Consider the following 25,543-nt stretch of genomic DNA (forward strand, 5'->3'; position numbering starts at 1 on the left):
AAAAAAACCTTGACTTGTTCCTCCCAGGATACAACAGCCCGACTAAGTCGTATAGTTCACCAATACTGCACAATTGGTTAAACCCAAAGCTTTATCACACACACCCTTTTTATTTGCCTGATAATCTCCTCAAGACATAATAACACAACCAAAACTTCATCACTTCTCGTGTTCACCCAAGATAGGACATTGTTCAAATTATATATAAGAATCTATCTTGGTGGCTAAGTAAAGATGGACTTAGAATGGATAAGTCTTGGTGGACCAAGACCAAGACTTGCAAAGACTTGGAGATTGTCTTGGTGGATAAGGAACAGATGACTTGGAGAAGACTTGGATAGATAAGCATGGTGGACTTGACCAAGACTTGGAAACTTACCTTGGAAGTCTTGGAAAGGATAGGAATGAGGAGACTTGAAAACTTGGAGGGAAAGAAAAGAAAAGCCAACGATAACACATTAACACATTATAATATTAAAACACCTGCTAACAAAATATAATACACACATCAAATTAATATGTATCATTAGAAAGAAAGAGAGTTTAAATATTGGCTATTACTTATCATATTGGCTCCTTATGAAATTTGAAATTTTTAATGTCATTATTTATCAATATATCAGTTAACACTGTCTAATATATAATTGAATCACCAATATCAATATATATCTCGATATTTTTATTTGGAACCATAGAACCATACTAGCAAGAGAGAAACCTGACAATCACCATAGAGGTTGATAGAGATGGCAAGAAGTGGGATCTTCTTAGGCGTCGAAAGCCCAAATATTTCCTCCATATTTAGATCCTCCGGCTTCATCGTTCTAGACAACTTCCACTTGAATTCATGCAACTTCCACTTGAATGTAGGCAAAAGATTAGCCACACTCAATTGAATCGTAACATTATAACCTAAGTACATTGTCACGACCCATACCCGCCCCTATAAATTTATTGTTGTAACCGGCCAGTAATCCGTAGATTACCTACGGCTTCAAAGACAAAATTTCAAAATATTTAATTTTATTGGGGCCTGAAGTGGAAGCAAAACAAAAATGATGATGTCCATCGAGCTGTGCATACATGATCAACTGTAATAATTAAAACATTCTTAACACACTTTCATATATACATGTACGAAGACATATTTTATATCATATCTCACACATTACGTGAAGGACTTCTAACCAAGTACAAAGATTATCCCAAGTTACCAAATACAAAGATTATCCCAAACTTCACAAAACAAAAGAGAACAAAGCCTCTACATAGAGGCACTCTTGGGTAGCTTGACAAAGAGGCGGACTCCTGGGCAAACTCTAATGTTGATTCTCCAGTTGCTCACCTACACTTACATTTATATAAACAAGGAGTGAGCCAACGCCCAGTGAATAACACTAAAGTAAAGAGTTTATATGAATGAAATTCTTAATTAAGTAATTCATATTTATGTATAATACATGTGAGTCCAAATTAGAACGACTTTAAGTTCAATCCATCATGTTCAAGGTGTATTAGAAGGGAAAAACGATCTCGGGTCCAAGTTCTCATTCATATAGAACGATCTCGGGTCCAAAATACTTGTCCAATGATATTACAGAACGACCTCGGGCCCAATTATAGTACAGAACGACCTCAGGTCCATCATTTTCATATTCATATCTATGCACATATTTATACTGAACGACCTCAGGTCCATCATTTTCATATTCATATCTATGCGCATATTTATACTGAACGACCTCAGGTCCATCATTTCCATATCCATATTTACACTGAACGACCTCAAGGCCATCATTTCCATATTCATTCAGAACGACCTTTGGTCCATGCAATCAAATATACAAAACGGCCTTTAGGCCCATTTCATATTAACTCAAAACGACCTTTGGTCTATGTAATCAAATGATTTCGTACTATTCAATTTCATTACAGAGTCTTGCACAATCAAACAAATAGAATGTTCATTCATAATTCAAATTCACAAATCTAGAAAAGTTACACATGAGCAGTATTTACAAATAGCATATATGAACATATCTTTACTAAAGTATTACCCACAGTATTCAGATGCTTGGTTCACCCTTGTAGTTGACACTACACAATTCATAACACACATAGAAATCGGGTCACAATACAATTTATTATGTTCTTAACTTGTTTAATTCTCTTAGGCTTCTTTCTTACTCTTTTAATTCATTTAATGCTCAATGTATGCCAAAGAGTGCTTAAAAATAAAAGAGGGCGGAATTTGAAACATGAAACAGTTTTTTAAATTTTCTGAAACATGGCTCTTCACTCGAGTGCAACATTGGTCGCTCGAGCAGACCCTTTAGCCTGCAAAAATACTGGTTGCTTGCATTCTACGCTCGAGAGAAAACTTCTCCGCTCGAGCGATGAAGAAGATTTATGGGTTTTCTAGAATGTTGTTTGTGTTTCAAAACATAACTTTAAATGATACAACTTACATGTTTTGTCATATATAGCAACCATACAACTTCTAACATGATATAATGCCAATTCTACAAGATTTGAAGCTCAAATCTCCAGGGATCCATCATACAAGCCCAAATTATTTCAAATTCATTTCCTTAAACTTCATAACTCATACACATAAATTCTACATTTTCATGGATTGTGCATGCATGTGAAATGTAGACTCTAATTTCATCTCAAATGGTAGAAATGACACTCAAATTCATGAAATTCTTCAAAATTATATATGCATGTGTGATTTGGTGCCAAGTTCTCCATGTTTCAAAAATGATCTTTCTTTATTTTATGAAACATAAATTGAATTTACAAAACCCTTCCAAAAATATTTACATGTATGAAATTTAATTCAAAATCAAACTAATTTTTTTGATTCCCAAATATAAATTATAATTTATTTCCATTTGTCCAAATTTAAATTTAAAATTCATATTCTTCATATGAAGCCTTATTTCAAACCCACAAATTTTAAAACATGAATTGAACTTTCAAAATATAATCTCAAAACTTGGGTTCATACATGGCTTGTCTAAACCACACAAACTTTTAATTAATCAAGAAAATATGATCAATTTTAAATAATTTACATCAAAACTTCTTTAATTTAAAAATTGAACTCATTTGTTCATAAACTTATAATTTTCCAAAGCTTAGTTCTTGTTTCATCAAAATATGAAATCAATTATAAGAAATCTATGATGCATGTAAATTTACATCTCATATATATCAAAGTTTCCAAACCCAAGCTCAATTGAAGAATTACAATTATTTTCATATTGATTAACCTCAACCATGTTCATGAATTAATTCTTTAATTTCTTCAAATTACATGCATGTAAAAATAAGACTCAAATTCATATAAGATATGTAAAATCAAATCCAAAATAATTAATTTCTAAGTTAATTTCCATAAATTTGAACCTAACTCCATTGCATAGATCAAATCTTCAAACAAATCTTGATGCATGTAATCTATGGGACTTAATTCAAGAATAATTCTCAAAATTAAACTCAAACTTCACAAATCTTAAGAATAATAAATTATATTCTTCAACCTAACTTAATTTTACACACAAAACCCAAATTTTATCAATTTATATAATTGATCTTCAAATCTTTATTTTTAATCCTCTCAAAATCCACCTAGAATCAATTTTTGTCTAGATTAATTAAACAATACTAGAAAAGGGATGGAATTCCTTACCTCATAATGAATTTTTCATAATTTTTAGCTTAAATTTTGATATCCCATAAAACCCTCTTCTTTTCGTCTTCTTTCTTTGGTTGAACTTTCTCTCTCTCTCTCTTTCGGTCTCTCTCTTTCTCTCAGTCTCTTGGTTCTCTCTTTTCTCTTTTCTACGTGTTTGAATCTAATTTCCAGCACATGTATCACACACACAACTTCTATTGAGGCATCCACACTACACACGTGCACAGCTCCAAGCTGCCAGCACAACAACAGTATACACATATCTGATTTCTCTGCACCCCCACACATAGTCACAATTCTAGATTCTTCCTTAATTTGATTTATGATTAGGATTAGCTTAATTAAGTAATACTTAATCTTAATAAATCTTGATTAATTAATCATAATTAATCATAAATCCCACATAATTTAATAAGTCTAATTTGACTTCCATTAAGACCCAATTAATTTTATTTAAGTTTACTGATCTGAATCAGATTTTTAATCAAATCCTCAAAAGGATCAAAATATTAAATTAAACTTATTTCCAACCTCAATTTGATTCCTTAAATTATTAAGGTCTTCAATTTCAGATTAAACTTCAAAATTTTCATCAATAAATTACATATTTAAATTGGGCACTTCATAAGTAAATTTAATTTCGAATAATAACATTTTCAAATCCTCATAATTTAATTCACTTAATTAACTCCAATTCAGACCTAATTAATTAAATCTCAATTTTACTAAACTGAATCGAATATTTAATTAAACTCCTATATGGTCCGACATTCAAAATTATAATAGTTCAATTTACCAATTATACTCTCTTGAGCCATCTAAGCTTTCAATTTCTAATTCCAAATTAAATCCTTATTAAAATCAAATACGAATCAGACTCCAAAAATTTTCATAAATTTCAAATTACCTTAGAGTAACAACCAATTAGAATCCAAATCTCCTTAATCAATTAAACATAAAATTACATATATAATGAGATTGGCTTAATCTATCGTTTATGCTAATTAAACTCAATTAATTTATTATGAATTGTAATTTTTTCAAATTTCACCATAGGCTCCAAAAATCATATTAAACATAGATATGAAATCGGTTTTGATTTCTGGCACCTCTAAGGCTATTAATTTTCAGTTCAAGATTCCAATTGCGACATATTTTTTTATCCCCAACATATATATAAATTCATAATCACATAAAAATTCACATAATTTGACATATAAATTATATCAAAAACATAATCACATGTGTAACTAAATTTACTACAGATTGGGTTATCACACACATCCTCGGTCCTGATCCAAATGGCAACAATTTAAAATAGCGACCTTTTATATCCATTGACTTCCCAACAAACCTCGTGAGACAGAACTCATCAAAAAAATTATATGAAAATAATAAACTTGGAATTTTTTTTTTATTTTATTTCTTTCCCCAAACTAACTTTTGAAATATATATATATATATATATATATATATATATATATAAAACTCAACATGTCTATTATGTCACTGTCAAATAATTCTAGTTAATTTAATTCTCACGACTTATTCGCAGGTGGAACCAAGAGCTCGACAGCAACTGTAGAATGGGCCATCTCTGTGATACCCGAATTTCTTTTAATTTAATTCAATACTGTAATTAGATCAATTACTCATGAATAAAATATATATATATATATATATATATATATATATAAATAGTTTATCACCATCCTAATATATAAGATGGTGACTGAGTAATATAGCCAAAGTAAATCATTCTAGTAGAAGGGAGAAATGGCACCTGTTAGACAAGTGGCCCATTTTGAACAATTCACTCAATTAGAAACAAGACAATCACCATCTATAAATAGGGAGCAATTGAGAGAACTTCGAAAACATAGGAAAGATACAAATAACTTAGGAGCAATGTACTAGTAGCAGAGAATATTGAGACAATCATAGAAAAGTGAAAGCTATGGGTTAATAGTAAGGTGAGTTATATTATACCTTGAGTTACTATAACATATTTTATATATGTTTTGAGTCATCATAATATATTTTACGAATGTTTTGAATTACCACAATTTATTTTACATAAGTTTTGTTTTATGGTTATGTTAATATTTCAATTATGTGAATTATTTTCTGAACTCTATTTGCTTAAATTGAAACCTATGGATATATTTGTTTAAATTTTAGAAATTATTTGACAATAATTTTATAAATAATTATGTTCTATAAGTACCACCACGGGAGTCCCATGCCTTGGGGGACTTGAATAAATCATTGGCTTTTATTTGGCCACTTTGTGGTTCTCTGTTTGTCATGGATCCATTGACCCCTGTTCTGATTGTCAGTCTAGTAACCCCTTGTTCTTTTCTGTTCTGTATCGTGATTATGATTATTTGCTTATATGATTTCTACATTCTACTTCTGTTAATTAAAATTAGTTATATATTTCAATTATCAAACTAATTTCTGTTTAACCTTATAATTATCCATGGATTTTGTTTAGACTCTCGAGCCCACTGTATAATATTTCTCACTCTACCATGTGCTTATAGTTGTTATCCCCTTTCAAGTGATGAGACTTAGCGGGATTGGGATTGGAAATGAACCGTAGTGTTTATTTATTTATTTATTATTATATGTAATTATGATCGAACTCTTATAAGAAAAAGAAACCCAAATGACTATTTCGAGTATCAGACTATATAAGAGTTTAATTAAATATCTGATTCAGTTTAGTAATGTTGAAATTTTAATAATTGGGTCCGAATTAGAATTGATAAAATTATAAAAAGAAAATAAAATAAATAAATAAAGCTAAAATGGAGCAAGTGATACGTAGTCTAGATTAGGCATGCATAGGTGTGGTGAGTCACCTTAAAGGCACATATTGGATAAGCATGAATTGATGGAGAATCATTTGGATGAGCCACGTGTATAAGTGGTGGCTTGGGGCTCACGGATTGACTCCCTATAAATGGGGAGGAGATGTTCAAGTTAAGGAAAACAAAGAAAGGGAAAAGAAATACTAGAGGTAAAGAACATATTTGATAGTAGAAAGAAAGAGTGAAGTATTAATTTTAAAGTGAGTTATATTATACCTTGAGTTATCATAATATATTTTACGTATGCATTGGGTTACCATAAATTATTTTACGCAATCTATGTTTTATAAATTATATTAATATTTTAATTACATTAGTTATTTTTTGAACACAATTTTCTTAAATTGAAACCCATAGATATGTTTGTTTAACTTTTGGAAATTATTTGACAATGGTTTTATAAACAGTTATTTTCTGTAAGTACCACCATGAGAGTCCCATGTCTTGGGGGAATTAAATAACAATTGGCTTCTGTTTGGTCACTTTGTGGTCCTCTGTTTGTCATGGATCCATTGATTTCTGTTTTGATTGTCACTCCAGTGACCTCTGTTCTGTATCGTAGTTATGGTTATTTATTTACATAATTTATGTATTTCAGTTTTTACCACATTGAATAATTTGTTTATTCAAATTAAGTTATGTTAATGTTTTAGCTGAAATAATTATCTATGGTAAATTTTGTACTCTCATGTTTACTGTATAATATTTCTCACTCTGCTATGTGCTTGTAGCTATTAACCACTTTCAGGTGACGTGTCAAAACTAGTGTACGGAGTAGGCACAAGGCACTAGGCACTTTGTAGTCATAGTATAGCTCATGTATTGCAATCGAATAGTAAATCCAATGTACACCATTTTGTTATACTTAAATAAAGATTTGGATACCCTTTTATTTTACTCGGGTGCACTATTAATTTGTTATGATTTCAGTTATTGTCTTGTTGTGACGCCAAACCTCCGAGTATCGGGTTTGGGTCGTGATACCACTTTTGTCATGATCCAAACCCAATACCCAAAGGTTCAGTGACGCAACAAGATAATAAAAATAAAATAATTCTAAAATTACTGTATTAGTAGCACAAGCGAATAACTTATAAATAAATAAAACAAATAAATAAATGGGTACCAAAAGTTTATTAAAAGAAACAAAATAGTCATTTGGACTCTTTATTTTATTACAAAAGTTTGATCCAAAATACAGATAGTAAAAAAAAAAAAACTGTGATTTATTTCCCATCTTGATCCCACTAAGTTTCGTCACCTGAAAGGGATAACAAGTATAAGCATATAGCAGAGTAAAAAATATTATACTATGAATATAGGGCACAAAATAGCCATGGATAGTTATTTAAGATAAAACATTAATATAATTAAGTTGAATAAAAAAATTAATTAAGTGGCAGAAACTGAAATATAGAAGTTACGTAAATAACTATAACCACGGTACAAAACAGAACAGAGTAGAAGTCACTGGAGTGACAAACAGAACAGAAGTCAATGGATCCATGACAAACAGAGAACCACAAAATTGCTAAATAGAAGCCAATGGTTTATTTAAGTCCCCCAAGGCGTGGATTCTCGTGGTGGTACTTACATAACATAATTGTTTATAAAAGTATTGTCAAATAATTATTAAGATTTAAACAAACATATCCATGGGTTTCAATTTAAGCAAATAGAATTCAAGAAATAATCCATGTAATTGAAACATTAACATAACCATAAAATATAAATTATATAAAATAAATTATGATAACTTAAAATATTCGTAAAATATATTATGGTAACTCAAGGTATAATATAACTCACATTACTATTGACCCATAGCCTTCACTTTTCTATAATTGTCTCATTATTCTCTGCTACTAGTACGCCGCGCCTTAGTTATTTGTATCTTTCTTATGTTTTCAAAGTTCCCTCAGTTGCTCCCTATTTATAGGTGGTCATTACCTGGTTTCTAATTAAGTGGATTGATTGAAATTGGCCACCTATCTTACATGTGCCATTTCCTCCTTCTGCTAGGATGATTCACCTTGGCTATATTACTTAGTCACCATCTTATATATTTGGATGGTGATAAACCACCTTTTTTTTTTTTTTTTCTTTTCTTAACCTTTGATTTAATTCGCATTTGGCCCAAATTTGTAACAATCTAATTAGCTTACATTTTATCAGCTACAACCATAGCATTAATTGTTTTAGTTTTTTATTATTATTGTTATTATGATCGTGATTGATTATGGCATTAATTACATATTTGGGGTGTGTTATTATTATTATTTATTAGTTTTTTATTTTTTACTATCTTTAATTATGATTGGACTCTTATAATAAAATGAAACCCAAATGACTATTTTCTTTTTTACTAAACTTTTGGGTACTCCTTTATTTTAATTTATTTAATTCGTTTGCTTGCGTTACTACTACTACGATAAAAATTTTAGAATTTTTTTTATTTTTTATTTTTGATATCTTATTGCGACGCTGAACCTTTGGGTATCGGGTTTGGGTCGTGACAAAAGTGGTATCAGAGTCAGGTTTCGATCCTGGGACCTGTGGGTTATGGGCCCGCACTTGCAGTTATTTACATAATTTCTATATTTAGTTTATGCCACTTAAATAATTGGGTTATTCAACTTAAATTATGTTAATGTTTTAGTTTAAATAATTATTCATAGCTATTTTGTGCCCCTATACTCACAATATATTATTTCTCACTCTGCTATGTGTTTATAGCTTTACCCCTTAGCGGGATCAAGATGGGGATGAATAAATCACATTGTTTTTTTTATTTTTTTTTAACTATTTGTAATTATGATCGGATTCTTACAACAAAATGAAGCCCAGATGACTATTTTCTGTTTTACAACTTTTTGGTACCCATTTATTTTAATTTATTAATCATTGTCAAATAATTTCTAAAATTTACTGTTTTACAACTTTTTGGTACCCATTTATTTTAATTTATTAATCATTGTCAAATAATTCCTAAAATTTAAACAAACATATCCATGTGTTTCAATTTAAATAAAAAGAGTTCAGAAAATAATCCACGTAATTGAAACATTAACATAACCCTAAAACATAAATTATATAAAATAAATTGTGGTAACTCAAAACATTCGTAAAATATATTATGATAACTTAATATATAATATAACTCACCTTACTATTGACCCTTAGCCTTCACTTTTCTATGATTGTCACATTATTCTCTGCTACTAATATGCTGCTCCTAAGTTATTTGTATCTTTCCTATGTTTTCAAAGCTCCCTCAGTTGCTCCCTATTTATAGGTGGTGGTTGCTTGGTTTCTAATTAAGTGGATTGCTCAAAATTGGCCACTTGTCTAACAGGTGCCATTTCCCCATTCACTAGGATGATTCACCTTGGCTATATTACTTAGTCCCCATCCTATATATTAGGATGGTGATAAACCAATTTTTTTTTTCTTTTTTGTTTTTTCCCGCATTTGGCCCAAGTTTGTAATAATCTAATTAGATTACATTTTATCACCTATAACCATAACATTAATTATTTTATTATATTATTATTATTGTTATTATGATTGTGATTGATTATGGTATTAATTACATATTTGGGGCGTATTATTATTATTATTATTATTATTCATTAGTTTTTATTTTTATTTTTTATATGTTCTATTCACGAGTAATTGATCTAATCATAGTATTGAATTAAATTAAAAGAAATTCGAGTGTCACATTTCTCCCCTCCTTAAAAGAAGTTTGTCCTCAAACTTGCCATACCTTGCTCTTTCGAAGAGGTGTGGGTACTTGGCCTGCATTTGACTTTCAGTTTCCCATGTCGCTTCTTCAACTCGATGATTCCTCCACATAACTTTTACAAGGGGTATGATCTTGTTTTGAAGGATCTAATCATGACGATCAAGAATCTACACGGGTTGTTCTTCATAAGAGAGGTCTTTTTGAACTTCCAGGTTTGTATAATCGACAACATGCTTTGGATCTCAAAGATATCGACAAAGCATCGAAACGCAAAACACGTTGTGCTTATTGGGTAGTTCGGGTGGAAGCGCAAGGTGATATCCCACAGAACCAATGCTTTCTAGTATCTCGAATGGCCCTATGTAACGTGGGTTTAACTTTCCTCATTTTCCAAATCAAATAACCCCTCTTGTGGGTGAGATCTTTAGGAACACATGATCTCCTATTTGAAATTCTAAGTCCCGTCTTCCTGTATCAGCATAGCTTTTCTAGCAGCTCTGAGCAGTGCGAATTCGCTGTCAGATAAGTTGAATTTTATCGCTTGGAAAATGAGGTATGAGATTATTTATGTTTTATGGTTATGTTAATGTTTCAATTACGTGGATTATTTCCTACTTAAATTGAAACACATGGATATATTATTTAAATCTTAATAATTATTTGACAATAATTTTATAAACAATTATATTCTGTAAGTACCACCACGGGAGTCCCACTCCTTGGGGGACATCCAAATTTCTTTCAATTTAATTTAATACCGTGATTAGATCAATTACTCATGAATAGGATATATATATATATATATAAAATAATAATAAATAAATAAATAGAATTCCTTAGTATATCAAAAAGTGCTTCGTGAAAGCTTGTGGTTTAAAACGTTGGCTGCTATTAATTTTAAAATAATAGAAATCTTTGTTTAAAGGGATAGATTATGGGACAGTATTAAATATTTTAAGCGGTAAGTGATTTTTTATAGTTTGGTGGTAAGATTCTTAGACATGAACTTAACTTATAATTATACGTAATTTTAGGGATCATTGTAAATTACCAAGAGGGTAATAACTGTACCAATTGTGAGAAGCCAAATCTAACTTTTTCTTGCGCCAAAGAGTTAAGTGACTCTTGGGAAATTTAGGTGTTAAAACTTGAGGGGTGAAACAGGTGGCAAGAGGGGAAATTACCTACGTATATGCTTCTCTTGCTTGGGGCTCACACTTAGTTATGTATAAATATGGAGGGTGGTGCTATAGTAAGGGGCATCCAAGCAAGAGCATTCAAGCAAGAATCACACGTATAAGGGAGTCAAGTTGTAGAGGAGCTTTAGAAATGGGGAGTGAGTCAAAGTTAATTTCAGAGTAATTGTAAGGTGAGTTATATTATACCTTGAGTTACCATAACATGCTTTATATATGTTTTGAGTTACCATAATATATTCTATGAATGTTTTGAGTTACCACAATTTATTTTATATAATTTATGTTTTATAGTTGAGTTAATGTTTCAATTACGTGGATTATTTTCTGAACTCTATTTGCTTAAATTGAAACCCATGAATATGCTTGTTTAGATTTTAGAAATTATTTGACAATAATTTTATAAGTTGATCTACGATAACCCATATTGCATCATTCTTCGAGACTGATTGCAATAGCCCGACCACAAAGTCCATAGTAATGTGCTCCCATTTCCATTCAAGAATGGAGAGTGGTTGCAACATTCTTGCAGGTCTCTGATGTTCTGCTTTAACCCATTGACAATGCAACATTTGGAGACGTGGCTTGCTATGTCTTTCTTTATTCCTATCCACCAGAAGCGTTCCTTCAAACCGTGATACATCTTCGTATTGCCAGGGTGGATCACAAACCTGAAGCTATGAGCTTCTACCAATATCTTTTTCTTGCATTCACGCAAATTCGATTCTGAAATTTTAGCATCCCATTGCTTATCATGAAGTCAAGATCGGGCGTGCTTCCTTACTCCTCTTACTTTTTCTTCAAAAGTTTATCTTCGCATTGGCAGACTCTAATTTCTTCAATCAACTTGGGTTCCACGATTATGCTGGCGAGCAGTCCATTGATCTCGCGGGGAATGAGGGTACATGCCAAACTTCTGGTTGTCTTTCGACTCAATGCGTCTGCTACCACGTTAGCTTTGCCTGGATGGTAATAGATCTCTATATCATAGTCTTTCATATATTCTAGCCACTGTCGTTGCCTCATATTTAGTTCCTTCTGTGTAAACAAATATTTGTGACTCTGGTGATTTGTGTAAATTTTGCAGGTTACTCCGTAGAGATAATGATGCCAGATTTTAAGGGCAAAGATTACTACGGCTAATTCTAGATCATGGGTTGGGTAGCTCTTCTCGTGGGTCTTTAGTTGGAGGGAGGCATAAGCAATGACCTTCCCATTTTGCATAAGAACGCAACCCAAACCATTGTATGAGGCATCGCTATAAATTACGAACCCTTCTGTTTCTGCGGGAAGTGCTAGTATAGGAGCCGTCACGAGTCTGTTCTTCAATTCTTAGAAGCAACATTCCTGCTTGTCCATCCATTGAAAGGGTGCGTTTTTCTGAGTTAGTTGGGTCAAGGGTGATGCTATCTTCAAGAAATCTTGCACGAAGTGCCGATAATAGCTGGCTAGACCTAAGAAGCTTTGAATCTCGGGCACGTTAGTGGGTCGTGGACAATCCACAATTGCTGTAACCTTTTGGAGATCAACTGAGATGTCATCTTTGTTAATGACGTTATCGAGGAAGTGTACACTAGTGATCCAGAATTCGCATTTCTTCAACTTGGCATAAAGTTTGTGATTACGTAGTGTTTGTAGAATCGTTCGAAAGTATTGTTCATGGTCCACCGGTGACTTGGAGTATATGAGAATGTCGTTAATGAAGATGATGACGAACTCATCAAGATAGGGTTTGAACACTCGATTCATGAAGTCCATGAAGGCCGCTGGAGCATTTGTGACACCAACGGGCATGACAAGAAACTTGTAATGCCCGTAACGGGTTCTGAAGGTAGCCTTTTCGATACTTTCTGTTTTGACTTTTAGTTGATGGTAACTAGAACGCAAGTCAATTTTTGAGAATACTTGGGCACCTTGCAGTTGATCGAACAAGTCATCAATTCATGGTAGAGGGTACTGATTTTTGATGCACTACAACAAAAAAGGATTTTTACAGTGCGCAATGCACGCCGTAAAAACCCTTCTACGACGTGCAGCACGCGTCATATTATGACCAGTCATGGAAAGTCATTCATTTTCAACAACATGCTTCGTACGCCGTTAAAAACTATTTAACGGTAGATTTTGTGCATTGTTGTTACTTTTTCTATGACATGCTATAATACGCCGTTACAAACTATTTAACGGCAGGTTTTGTGCGTCGTTGTTACTTTTTTTACAACTATTTTTGCGCGCCGTTAATTGGTGAGACAAATAATGACGCTGATTGTGCGCCGTAAATAATGTAATACAACGACTTATTATGCCTGCCATAGAATATGCAGCTTTTTATTTTTATTTTTTTAAATTCAACAGGTTCTATTTGACCAATTTTTACAATCTAACAAATATTACAAATAAGCATCACAAAACATCAATCAACCACCAAAATATTGTTTAAAATATCAAAAAGAAACTATATCCATAAATTATAAACATTTAACAATTGTCTATACATTCCAAACATTCGAAAACTATATCCTTAAGTTCTAGACTGTACAAAAAGTTTAAACCATCCAAAACTATGCATATCTAACTTTCTAAACATATGGACAACTATTAAGAGATTATCTAAAACTACTGACAACAGTTCCTATAGCAATTGCAGCTGCAGCTGTAGCAAATCCACTTGCTCCTATCACAGGGACGAGGGTGCCCTATGTATGTGTTAAGGCACCTAAACCCGCGGCAATAGTTGGAGCAACTAACCCTGTTGCATTTCTTGTTTGCATGACAAAGAAAATTTCACACACTACTACAAAATCATAAATATATCACACTTTTTTTTGTGTGATGTATGTTATTTAATCACACTTTTAAGTTTTGTCAAAGTGTGATAATAAATATTTAGATCGCGTCTTTTAAGTGTGATTAATAACATTTAGATCACATTTTTTAAGTGTGATTAATAACTAATAAAACCTGTGATAATAAACACTTAGATCACATCTTTTAAGTGTGATTAATAACTAATAAAACCTGTGATGATAAACATTTAGATCACAGCTTTTAAGTGTGATTAATATCTAATAAAACCTGTGATTAAAGACTAAAGACTACAAATTTCTTGGCTGCTAGCTCATGTTCAAAAGCAAAAGGATAAAGTCCTGAAATACCAGGTCTTTCTGGCTGTTAGCTTGTGCTCAAAAGCAAAAGGATAAATTGCTAGTCCTAAAATATTAAGTCCCAAATTCGAGAACCACTTTCCAAACACACAACCTGTTGACTTGGATTTCACATCATTGAATGAAACTTGGGAGGGATGTTCTACAAGGACAAGCAAAAAAGAAGCAGCAGTATTTTTATTTAACATCTTAATTGAAAAAGAAAAATGTAAAAATTGAGTAAAATCAATGACACAAAACAAAGAAGACATGCCAAGAGTTTTGATGCACTATCGAGGCCTACAGATTTTTAGAACCAGCACCTGTCAATTGCTTTCTTGCACATATATACAAATTACAAACAAAGAATGAGTCAGTTTTTTAAAATATTAAAAGCATAAAAGCATAGAAAATTCAAGAACGATAATGAGGAAGAAATGTGCACTTAAAGTAACAAGAGTAAAGTATTAAAAATATCAGGTTCATGAATGATTTGCGACGTTATCGTAATATATACTAAGAATGCCTAGACTTTGTTAATTTCAGTTAGGAAATAATATTCACCTTCTTTAGGTATTTTCTTTCCTTTTTGAGTATGGGTATCAACATAAAAACTTCTTAGGCTGCTTTTTCTTAAAAGGATATGTGCATAATTGTTGTTGTCTAAATATAGATGAACCTACAAATTTTAAATTTCATGACTATCTTATTCCTATCAAGACCTGACCATTAGACAAGAATATAGAACAATAAAAATGAAAAGAAAATCATATCAGAGTAGAAAAACTCTGAGGCACATTTAACATTATATGAGAATTTATAGTCATGTCAAAATCAAATTCATCCACTATTCCATTTTTCCCATGATCAAATGTGGATTTAGATATTATCCCAATCATTACAATTCTTATTTTTATTTTTTCACTTTCTTCAGGTCTAGCATTGCAAGAGCTTACAGAGTATGCGAGACAAAAATATTTCATCATTTATGTTTTTTTTTTCCTGAAGAAACAAATCTTTCAAATCACATTAATCAAAGAAACACAGGAAATAGAGATTGAAAATATGTATCACTAAGACATACATGAAACTCAACAAAGAAAAAAAGAGAAAAAACAGAGAGCAACTTGTAACTTTGACGCCATGTCGTGTTGAGAGAATTGGTTTTTCTCTACTGCTGGTTTTTATTTGAATAATTGGAAGAATTTGAATCATTCCCATCATCTTGGCCTTTGTTAAATTCATTGTACTCAACTTTTTCTTCACTCTCAATGTAAAACTCTGGTCTAAAACCGAATTCTTCTTCTTCTCCTTCTCCTTCTAGGTGTCCTAAACATTGACATATTAATCAAAACTTTGATCTTTGTTAAGAAGTTTAATATAGAAATTGTGAACATATTAAATAAAAAAAATTGTTTTCTAAAACCTTTGACTATACGATTTTGACCATTTGTATCTGGTATTCAAATCCATATACATGTGAAGTTTGCAAAAAAATAAAAAATGCAATTGAGAATGTAGAATCGTGATGGCCTAACAAACAACTCTTTTGAATCATCCTATTTCTTAGATCTATTTTTCAAACCTTCAACATAACTTTTGTTTCCTTCCTTGTTCCTTCTTGGTTGATTGGCTTTCATCTGCTATTTTCAAGTAACTTCCGATATATCCACTGCAAAAAGAGAGGATATATCAAACTTTTGAATTGTGAATATTTTTTTTCTTTTTTAAATACCACAAACCCAAAATGTTGAACAATGAGTAAAAAGTTACCTTCAAAGAAAGAAGAGTTCATTGTTGTTATTCAATAACTCTGAACACTATAGTACCAACAAAACTCTTAACTTTTCTTAAAATAAATAAACAAACTAAATGTGATTGGGGGCTAATCAATGGCTCCAAAGATTGAAGACTCTCCGAACACTCAATCTCTCATTTCACACTCACTTTCTTCTCAATACCCTCCTGCGACAGTGTTGCTGAGATTTTGGAGAAGTTTGGAGAGGATGCCAGGGGTGAGAGACGCCATTGTTGTGGTTGAAACAGGGCGGTGCCACCACGTCACCGTATGGGCCCACTGTAAGAGAGAGAGAGAGAGAGAGAGAGAGAGAGAGAGAGATCATTTACCATTCGGGCATGAAAAAATAGATCATAGTAAACATAAGTCCTTTTTAATCTTCAATATTTTTCCCCTCTGTAGACACCCCATTTTTGACCGTCCTCAAGACTTGGACGTCATCGTTTGAACACCCGATGATTGTGCTTGCTCGGGTTCGTTTTGGGTCCCTGAAGGTCTCGGCTGAGCGCCTTGCCTCAGAGCCTCTAATCTTGTCTGTTTTGTGCTTGGTTGTGGGCCAAGAGCTTGTTGCTTCACTTCTGGAGGAGAGGGTGACCTGTCAGCCATCCCCCTAGCCTGCCGACCATGACTTGTGCCTGTCGGCCGGTCGGCTACATTGATGGCCGATGGCCATTTTTCTCATTTTTTAGATATTTATTTGCCATTTGTGCCAGCTGTTGTTCAGTGATGCTCATCTCTATACACGTGTATGGAGAGATGAAAGCAAGCTTTTGGCTTGCATTTCTATACAATGGGGGGTCTCTCCCCCATTTGAGAGGTTAGAAATTTTTTTGAGCAGATCTCCTCTCTCTCTCTCTCTAGAATTTCCTCTCTCTATCCCTATTTTGTGCTTGAAAGTGAGAATTCTCTACACTTTTGCAAAGAGACCCTCTACCAAACACCTTCATCTTGGATCTGAGGTTCTTTGAAGCTTGGTTTAAGCTTCTAAGGCTGGTTTTAGCTCAAAGTTGTGGCTGTTTTAGTTCTGTGCTTCAAAGGTATAAGGCTTACCTCATTTAAGCTTTGTTTTAATCAATTGCTTGGCCATCTTTTTACACTATTTTGACCTGGTTTTTCAACCATATAAAAAATTTGTTTTTTAAGGTTTTAAAATGGTGGTTTGAGTCTTGTTGAGTTAGGGGGTGGTCTCCTCTTTTTGCCCTTTGGCATGTGAAGCCTTTTGTGCCATTTCTTACCACCTTTACATCAAACTTTTTGGGCCTTTAAACCCCTGAAATTTAGAATTATTTCAGTGGTAAAAAGTGTGTTTTGAAGTCCAAAAATGGGGGGGTTAGCCTCCTCTCCTTGTGTCTCTATTGCATGCCTAGTTAGCTTCCTATATTAGCTTGATTTTGTAGCTTGTGTTAGCTTAATCTCAGCATATTTTAGGCTATTTTTTTGCATGTTTCAACTCTGTTTTGGGTTGGTTGGAGCATTTGTTGCTTGCTTTTTGTACTTGTAGTGCAATTGTGCTTACTAGTCTAGCATGCTTCATGGTTTAGCCTATTTTTTTAGCTTGTGTTAGCTTAACTTCAAGTTGTTTTAGCCACTATGTTGGCCTACTTTAACTTTGTTTTGGGTTGGTTAAGTCCTTCGAGGCTTGTATTGCATGGCTATAGTGTAATGGTCTTCACTAGCTCATCGTTTTGAGGCCTCTAGCATGAAGTGTTTGAGTGGCTTGCATGTTATAGCATCATTTAACATATGATTTCAGTGCATGTAGCTCTGTCACACTCTCACTTATTTCACTCTTTCATTGCTTTTGAGAGTTGTGTTTTGAGTCTTGTTTGCAAGCTAACATGTGAGCATGTTTTTCTAGCTTTTTATGCTTCAATCTCAACATATTTTAGCCACTGTTTTGGCATGTTTTAGCTCTATCCAGAGCTGGTTTGATCAATTGAGCTTGGTATTGCATGCCTCTAGTGTAGTGCTTTTCACTAGCTTAATGCTTTTGGCTTTAGAACATGTTGTGCATGTGTTGCTTGCATGTTGTAGTATCATTTTTCATGCCATTTCAGCATTGAAAGTCTGCAACCTCCCTCTCTTATTCATTTGTTTTGTTTTGTTTTTTTTTTTAATTTGCTTTGAAAGTGGACTTGAGCCCCTTGTTGGCTTGAGTGTGAAATTGAGGCTCTCATGCCTAATGGTTTTAATCCTCTCATGAGGGTTTCTACTAACCAACAACATGAGGCCTCTTTCATGCTCAAGGTACTTGTGGCTTAAGCCCTCTTTCCAATTGGAGGACTATCACATTGGACTTAATTGGTTAAAGGACTAATCGGTAATCTAAAATGTGTAAACAAAATGAACAAAGTAAAACTTGAGCAAGTTAATCATGTTGTGTTGCATTGCATGTGTTTGGATCAGACGTTAATCCAAACACAAGAAATGTGGAACGTTTCATACTCAAAGTGATGAAACGTGTCACGTTTCTTGGTCGCCGTCACCCTTGATCATGCATGATAGGGTGGTGGTCCTCTGAGTCTTATTTGTGCATTCATTAAGCTTGTACAAGCTTGACTCTTTGGCCATCATGCATTGAAAATACTTGATTGGTGGCTTGAGAGCCAAGTGCCATACTCCTTTGAGCTTGAGAAATGATAAGGAGGGTGGCAGTACACACATATCTTGAAAAATGCATTGCTTTGCCTCAGTTGCCCTCTGTTGCAGCAAAAATAGAAGTCCGAAAAATGGGGGTGGCCGACCGGCCACTTGAAGTAGCCGACTAGCCACTTTTCTAGCCGACCGACCAGTTATTGTGGCCGACAACCACCTGTTGTGGCCGACCGGCCACCAGTGAAGTTTTGTGCAAGTGTGTTCTTGTGTTAGAGCAGAGTCAATCTGGAAGTTGGTACAGTGTTCAGAGATTACAACAAGTGCAAACAGAGGCAACCGATGGCAAGGCGATGGATTTTCGGGAGGAAGCCAACCGAGCATGCATGTCTCCCTCGCCTTCGAGGTCGTTTACTTGCTTTATTAAAATTGCTTTAATTAGCTTAGCGTAGCTAGTTATTCAATTTGGCTTGTAATAATTAGCTAGAACAGTTAATTAGTTTCGTTTTGTAATAATTAGCTTAGCTTAGTATAGCTTAGCTTATTTATTCGGACCCTCCTTCGCAAGAGCGCAATGTTGTAATAAGTGTGCGTGCGTGTGTGCATGTCTTCCAACCCCATGTCTTTCTTCCTTTTATTTAATCGCTTTTGATGGTTAGATTAGGGACATTTTCAATTAGCATACCTTATGCTTGTATGTTTGCACCCATTCATTTGTCTTGCATGCACTGAGGCTCGGTACATCATTCAAACTGCATTGTCAATTCAATACTTCTTTGAACACGTATTTCAAAGCATGTTATCAAATTATTGCATTCATATGCCATATTAGTAGTCGAGCCTATTAATTTCATATTGCATGTGTTGCATTAGGCATCTAGCATAGTTAGGATCATGCATTGTTTCTAACTAGCTTTTATTTTGGCTTGGAGTACTCTGTAAGTTTTACGCTTTAGCATACTTGCATGAGTGTGAGTGTTGCCATGATGTCATGCTTGCAATGAGGTTATGTGCTTACTTGATTAATTGCATGAATGCCTGTGGATGAAGGCTTTGTTGCTTGAATTGGAACAATTCGACGAATGTATGTTTTAAGCCCACTCAAGGGTGGCAAATCTGCATTTTAGCCCACTTGAGGGTGGCAATTTCAAACCATTTTTGAAAACAAACATGAGTTGAATTCATTCAAATTCTTGTGATTTTAGTCTATACTTGATTGTGTACGTCACGTAGTAAAGTTAGCTAATAATCAGAATAAGAACACATGAGATTCATAAAAAAACATATCATGATAGTAGAGGTCGATCTTTGATCGGGTGAGCAGAGGTGCTCATTTAAAGGCCTTCCCTTCTCGTACCCAAGTTCCTGAGTCGATGCAACTTTGATGATGACGGATACGTGGCCTTTGGCACGAGTCAGAGTTTCCTAAATTTTTCAAAAATAAAATATTTAGGTGCCGACTCTATAATCTGGCAAAACAGTTCAGTTTTGGCATTATTTGATTCAAAATCGATTTTTCAAAATGATTTGTTGGATTGGACTCTTTGGTGTTTATCAATCTCACATTGCACTTTGTGAGATTAAATTCAGAACCGTGACAGGAGTTCGAACTATAGAACCAATTCGAGCTCTTCGAAAGGGCAAGCGCGAAAAAGTTGAGTCCACAGTTTCTGGTGACTCTGCTGGGGATTTAGAGAAGTTGACTCAAACTCATGATAGGTTGTTTTATCTACACTTATGTGTTTCTTTGCATTGCATTTGCATAGGTGCACCTAAGTCACAGTGTTTGCCATCTGCTATTCCTGAACGATTTGCCAGAGGCTTGCTTGGAAAAGCTCGCCATAAGGTTGACCGGTTGTGGGCTCTGCCACGATGGGAACACAAACCTTGGATCTAGATCACCGCCGTACCATTTGGTCCTCCTTTCACTTCTCGGAGTTAGGAGCGAGAGGTATATTAGGTGGTCTTGCTGAGGCACCCCTTTTTTGACCAATTGACCTAGTTGCATATCAGAAGTCTTAGAGACTGTTCCAAACTAGGACAGGTTGCTCACCAGAATGTAGGATTGTATGAAACTGCATGCGTACGTAACGAACCCTAGTTCTTGACGAAACTAGGACAGGAAAACCCTACCCCACCGTAGGGGTGTTTTGGCTCTCACTTGCTTTATATGTGCTGTTAGGGTGTGTCTCTGCAGGAATGTATGTATCAGTTGCAAGTTTGGGTATCAGTTTGAGGGTATTAGTTTTTGAGGCAGAAATTTAAGGCAGAAATCAGTGTTTGAGTACAGATTGTCCAGCTTATGATTTGAACTGTGTGTTGACCTTGTCTAAGCCGAGGTGTTGTGTGTTTGCTGATTGTTGTTTCTTTTTTGCTTTATTTTCTTTTTGCAAGGTAGTATTTCACAATTGCTTCCGACGAGGCAGTTTCCCCCCGAGCACTCTGGACCAGAGTCAGGAGGATTTACCGATATGAGGATCTTATTAGAGGACAACCAGTGTTTGCTTCGCTACCCCCGGTTACGAGATGGAAGACAGTCAGGCATAGATCACCAGTTCAATAGTTGCCAATTCAACGGTCATATCTACATCACTTGTGCGCAGTTGGGCCCAGTTTTATGCTTCCACCTCAAAAAGAGAGTATACACCAGTTCTGACAGATCAGCACCCCGTAGACAGTATAGAAGATATGATGCACCAACTTCAGTAGACCATCGAGGCCATGCAGCGGGATACGGCTCGCCAAGCGGAAGTTACCGCTCGCCAAACAGAGATTGCAACCCAGCAAGCTGAGTTAATTGCCAGGCTTCAACAGCAACAGCAACCACAACAAGCAGTAGCTTTTGCTTCGCACCCACCTGTAGATACCCCATTTTTGACCACCCTCAAGACTTTGGCGCCACTGATTGTTCACTTAATGATGAAAGTTGTGTAGTGCAAATGTTCGATTTCTTTGGCAAGGAGAGCATCAAATCCCAACCTTACACTCCATTTTTGGACTAAAACAATTTTGACCAAAGATTTTAGACCTTAAAACCCTCTCTTTCAAAATATTTTTGAAAAAGTTTCTACTATGCTCCGAGGCTCGTATTTCGTTAAATGTTGCGCTTTTCGATAAACTGAGCAAGGACAAAGTGGAAATAAATGAAAGAGAGGTGAAATATTTGAAAAATATTTCAAAACACCTTATTAGGGGTTTGATGTTGAATAAAAGAGGAGAGGAGGGAAGAAAACTGGCTGAGGAGAAGTTAGGCATGAATCCGGTTGAGAAAAAACTAAGTAGTCTTCACTAAAAGAGTCATATCTCTTAGAACACTTGGAATTTTGATGTGAGGATGCCACTATTGGAAAGAAGACTTTCGGGGCTTCAATTTAGGCACAGGAATGACCTGAAAAGGAGTCAAGATGAAGGAGATACGCCCATTTGAAGTTAGATCTGGAGAGCAGATTTTTGCTCTCGGCCACAAATGTGGGCTGTCGGCCACCAACAGTGGCCGGTCGGCCACTAATGTCCCAAACTCAGATATTTTGCAGATATTTACCTCCAGTTGTCTTGCACAAGCTCCAGCTGTCTCTAAATCAGATATTTCGACCTGAGCTTGCATTTCTCTATATATAGAGAGCCTTCTCTATTGTTTTGGAGGTTAGAACATTTGAGGAAGAAATTTTGGGAGCCTCTCTCTCTAAAACCTCTCTTTACAATTTTTTCTCTCTAGAATTCTCTCTTTCCTCTTGTTTATGCTTGAAAGTTAGAATTTTCTACATATTTGCATACAACCCCTTAACCAAATTCGACCACCTTGGAGCTGAGGCATCTTGGGACTTATTTTGGGCTGTTGGGAGGTGATTTGAGCCTAGAAAGTGGCAGTTTAAGTGTTGTGTTTCAAAGGTATAAGACTTACCTCATTTAAGCTCTTTGTACACTCTTGTCTCGCTATCTTTTTATGCTATTTTGAGCCTAGTTTTCAACTACAAAAAGTTCTGATTTTTTAGCCTAAACGTGTTGGTCTGAAGCCATTTTGTGCTAAGGGGTTGTCTACCCCTCTTTGTTGCATATTTGTATGAGCCTTTGCATCATCTTTTAGCATGTTAAAGTCAAACCTTTTGGGCCTTTAAACCACTGAAATTCAGAGTTATTTCAGTGGTAAAAAGTATGTTTTGAAGTCCAAAAATGGAGGGGTTGGCCTTTCCTCCTTGTGTCTCTCTTCCATGCCTAGTTAGCATTACATAGTAGCATGTTTTTGTGGCTTGTGTTAGCTTACTTCAAGCATGATTTAGGCTCTGTTTTGGCATGTTTCAACTTTGTTTTTGGTTGGTTGGAGCATTTGTTGCTTGCTTTTTGTACTTGTAGTGCAATTGTGCTTACTAGTCTAGCATGCTTAATGATTTAGCCTATTATTCTAGCTTGTGTTAGCTCAACTCTAGCATGTTTTTGCTATTGTTTTGAGATGCTTTAACTTTGTTTTGGGTCGGTTAAGTCCTTCAAGGCTTGTTTTGCATGGCTATAGTGTAACGGTCTTCACTAGTTCATTGTTTTGAGGCTTTGAGCATGAAGTGTTTGAGTGGTTTGCATGTTGCAGCATCATTTTGCTTGTAATTTCAGCATCACAATCTCTGTCACATGTTTATTTATTTCACCCTTCCATTGCTTTTGAGAGTTATGTTTTGAGTCTCGTTTGTGAGCTAACATGTGAGCATGTTTTTTTCTAGTCTTTTATGCTTTAATCTCAGCATGTTTTGGCTACTGTTTTGGCATGTTTAAGCTCTGTCGAGAGTTGGTTTGGTCATTTAAGCTTGATATTGCACGCCTCTAGTGTAATGCACTTCACTAGTATAATGATTTTGGCTTTTGAACATGTCTTGTATGCATTGATTGCATAATTTAGTGTCTTTTGCATGCCATTTCAGTACTAAAAAGTCTACAACCTCCCTTATTTCTTCATTTTCCCATTTGTTTTGTGGGTTGGTCAACCTTATGATTGTGTTTAAGCTTGAGATAGAGCTTGTGCTCAATGGCTTTAACCCTCTTTTGAGGGTTCCTCCTAGCCAAAGGCATGATCTCTCTCATGTCTTAAATCGTCCTTTGGTTGACCCCTCTCTCATTAGAGGACTTTCACATTGGACTTAATCGGTTAAAAGATTAATCGGTAATGTAAAATAAGTAAACAAAATGAGCAAAGTAAAACTTGAGCAAGATAAGCATTTGTGCTGCATTGCATGTGTTTGGATCAGACGTTAATCCAAACGTAAGAAATGTGGGACGTTTCATACTCAAAGCGATGAAACGTGTCACATTTCTTGGTCGCCGTCACCTTTGATCATGCATGATAGGATGGTGGTCTTTTGAGTCTTATTTGTGCATTCATTAAGTTTGTACAAGCTTGGTTCTTTGCCCATCATGCATTGAAAATGTTTGATTGGTGGCTTGAGAGCCAAGCCATACTTCTTTGAGCTTGGGAAATGATAAGGAGGGTAGCAGTACACACATTCCTTGAAAGATGCATTGCTTTGCCTCTGTTGCTCTCTGTTGTAGCAAAAGTAGGAGTCTGGAAAAAGTAGTGGCCGATCGACCTCATGAAGTAGTTGACCGGCCACCTACACTAGCCGACCGGCCAGTTAAGGAGGCCGGCAACCACCTTTTGTGGCCGACCGGCCACCAGTGAAGTTTTGTGCAAAAATGTTTCTGTTTTGGTGCAAAAGCAGTCTGGAATATTGGTACAGTGTTCAGAGATCAAGGTGAGTGCAAACAGAGGCAACCGGTGGCAAAGCGATGGATTTTCAGGAGGACGCAACCGAGCATACATGTCTCCCTCGCCCGTGAAGCCACTTTATTGCTTTACTAGCTAGTTGTAGCTGATTAATACATGTGTTGTAATTAATTAGTTTAATCCATTTTGTAATATTTTAATTAGCTTAGCATAGCTAGTTGTTCAATTCGGTTTGTAATAATTAATTAGCTTAGAATAGTTAATTAGTTCGTTTTGTAATAATTAGTTTAGCTTAGTATAGCTTAACTTATTCATTCGGACCCTCCTTCACGAGGGCGCAATATTGTAATAAGTGTGCGTGCGTGTGTGCATGTCTTCCAACCCCACTTCTTTCTCCTTTTTACTTAACCGCTTTCGATGGTTAGATTTTGAGCATGTTTTGATTAGCATACCTTATGCTTGCATGTTTGCATCATTTATTTATCTTGCATGCACCAGGCTCGGCGCATCATTCAAACCGCATCGTATTTCAATACTTCTTTGAATACATGTTATCAACTTGTTGCATTCATATGCCATCTTAGATAGCAGAGCCTATTTAGTTTCATTACTGCATGTGTTGCATTAGGCATTTTAACATAGTTAGGATCATGCATATTTCTAACTAGCTTTTGTTTTGGCTTGGAGTACATTGTAAGTTTTACGCTTTAGCATCCTCGCATGAGTGTGAGTGCTGCCATGTTAGCATGCTTTCTATGAGGCTATGAGGCTATTTGCTCA

The 25,543-nt window shown here is 34.8% G+C and overlaps 1 long non-coding RNA gene across 1 annotated transcript; it reads right to left on the minus strand.

Moving 5' to 3' along the window:
• Window positions 1-1,009: 1,009 nt before the first annotated feature.
• Window positions 1,010-3,851, minus strand: LOC114307181 (uncharacterized). The gene is made up of 2 exons (XR_003645015.2): window positions 3,698-3,851; window positions 1,010-1,345 (listed from the first exon to the last, which is right to left on the minus strand). It is a non-coding gene; the product is annotated as an uncharacterized LOC114307181 (long non-coding RNA).
• Between the last annotated feature and the right edge of the window lie 21,692 nt (window positions 3,852-25,543).

Source organism: Camellia sinensis, chromosome 15 (assembly GCF_055761805.1).
Source record: "Camellia sinensis isolate YWXY chromosome 15, ASM5576180v1, whole genome shotgun sequence".
Taxonomy (NCBI): Eukaryota; Viridiplantae; Streptophyta; class Magnoliopsida; order Ericales; family Theaceae; genus Camellia; species Camellia sinensis.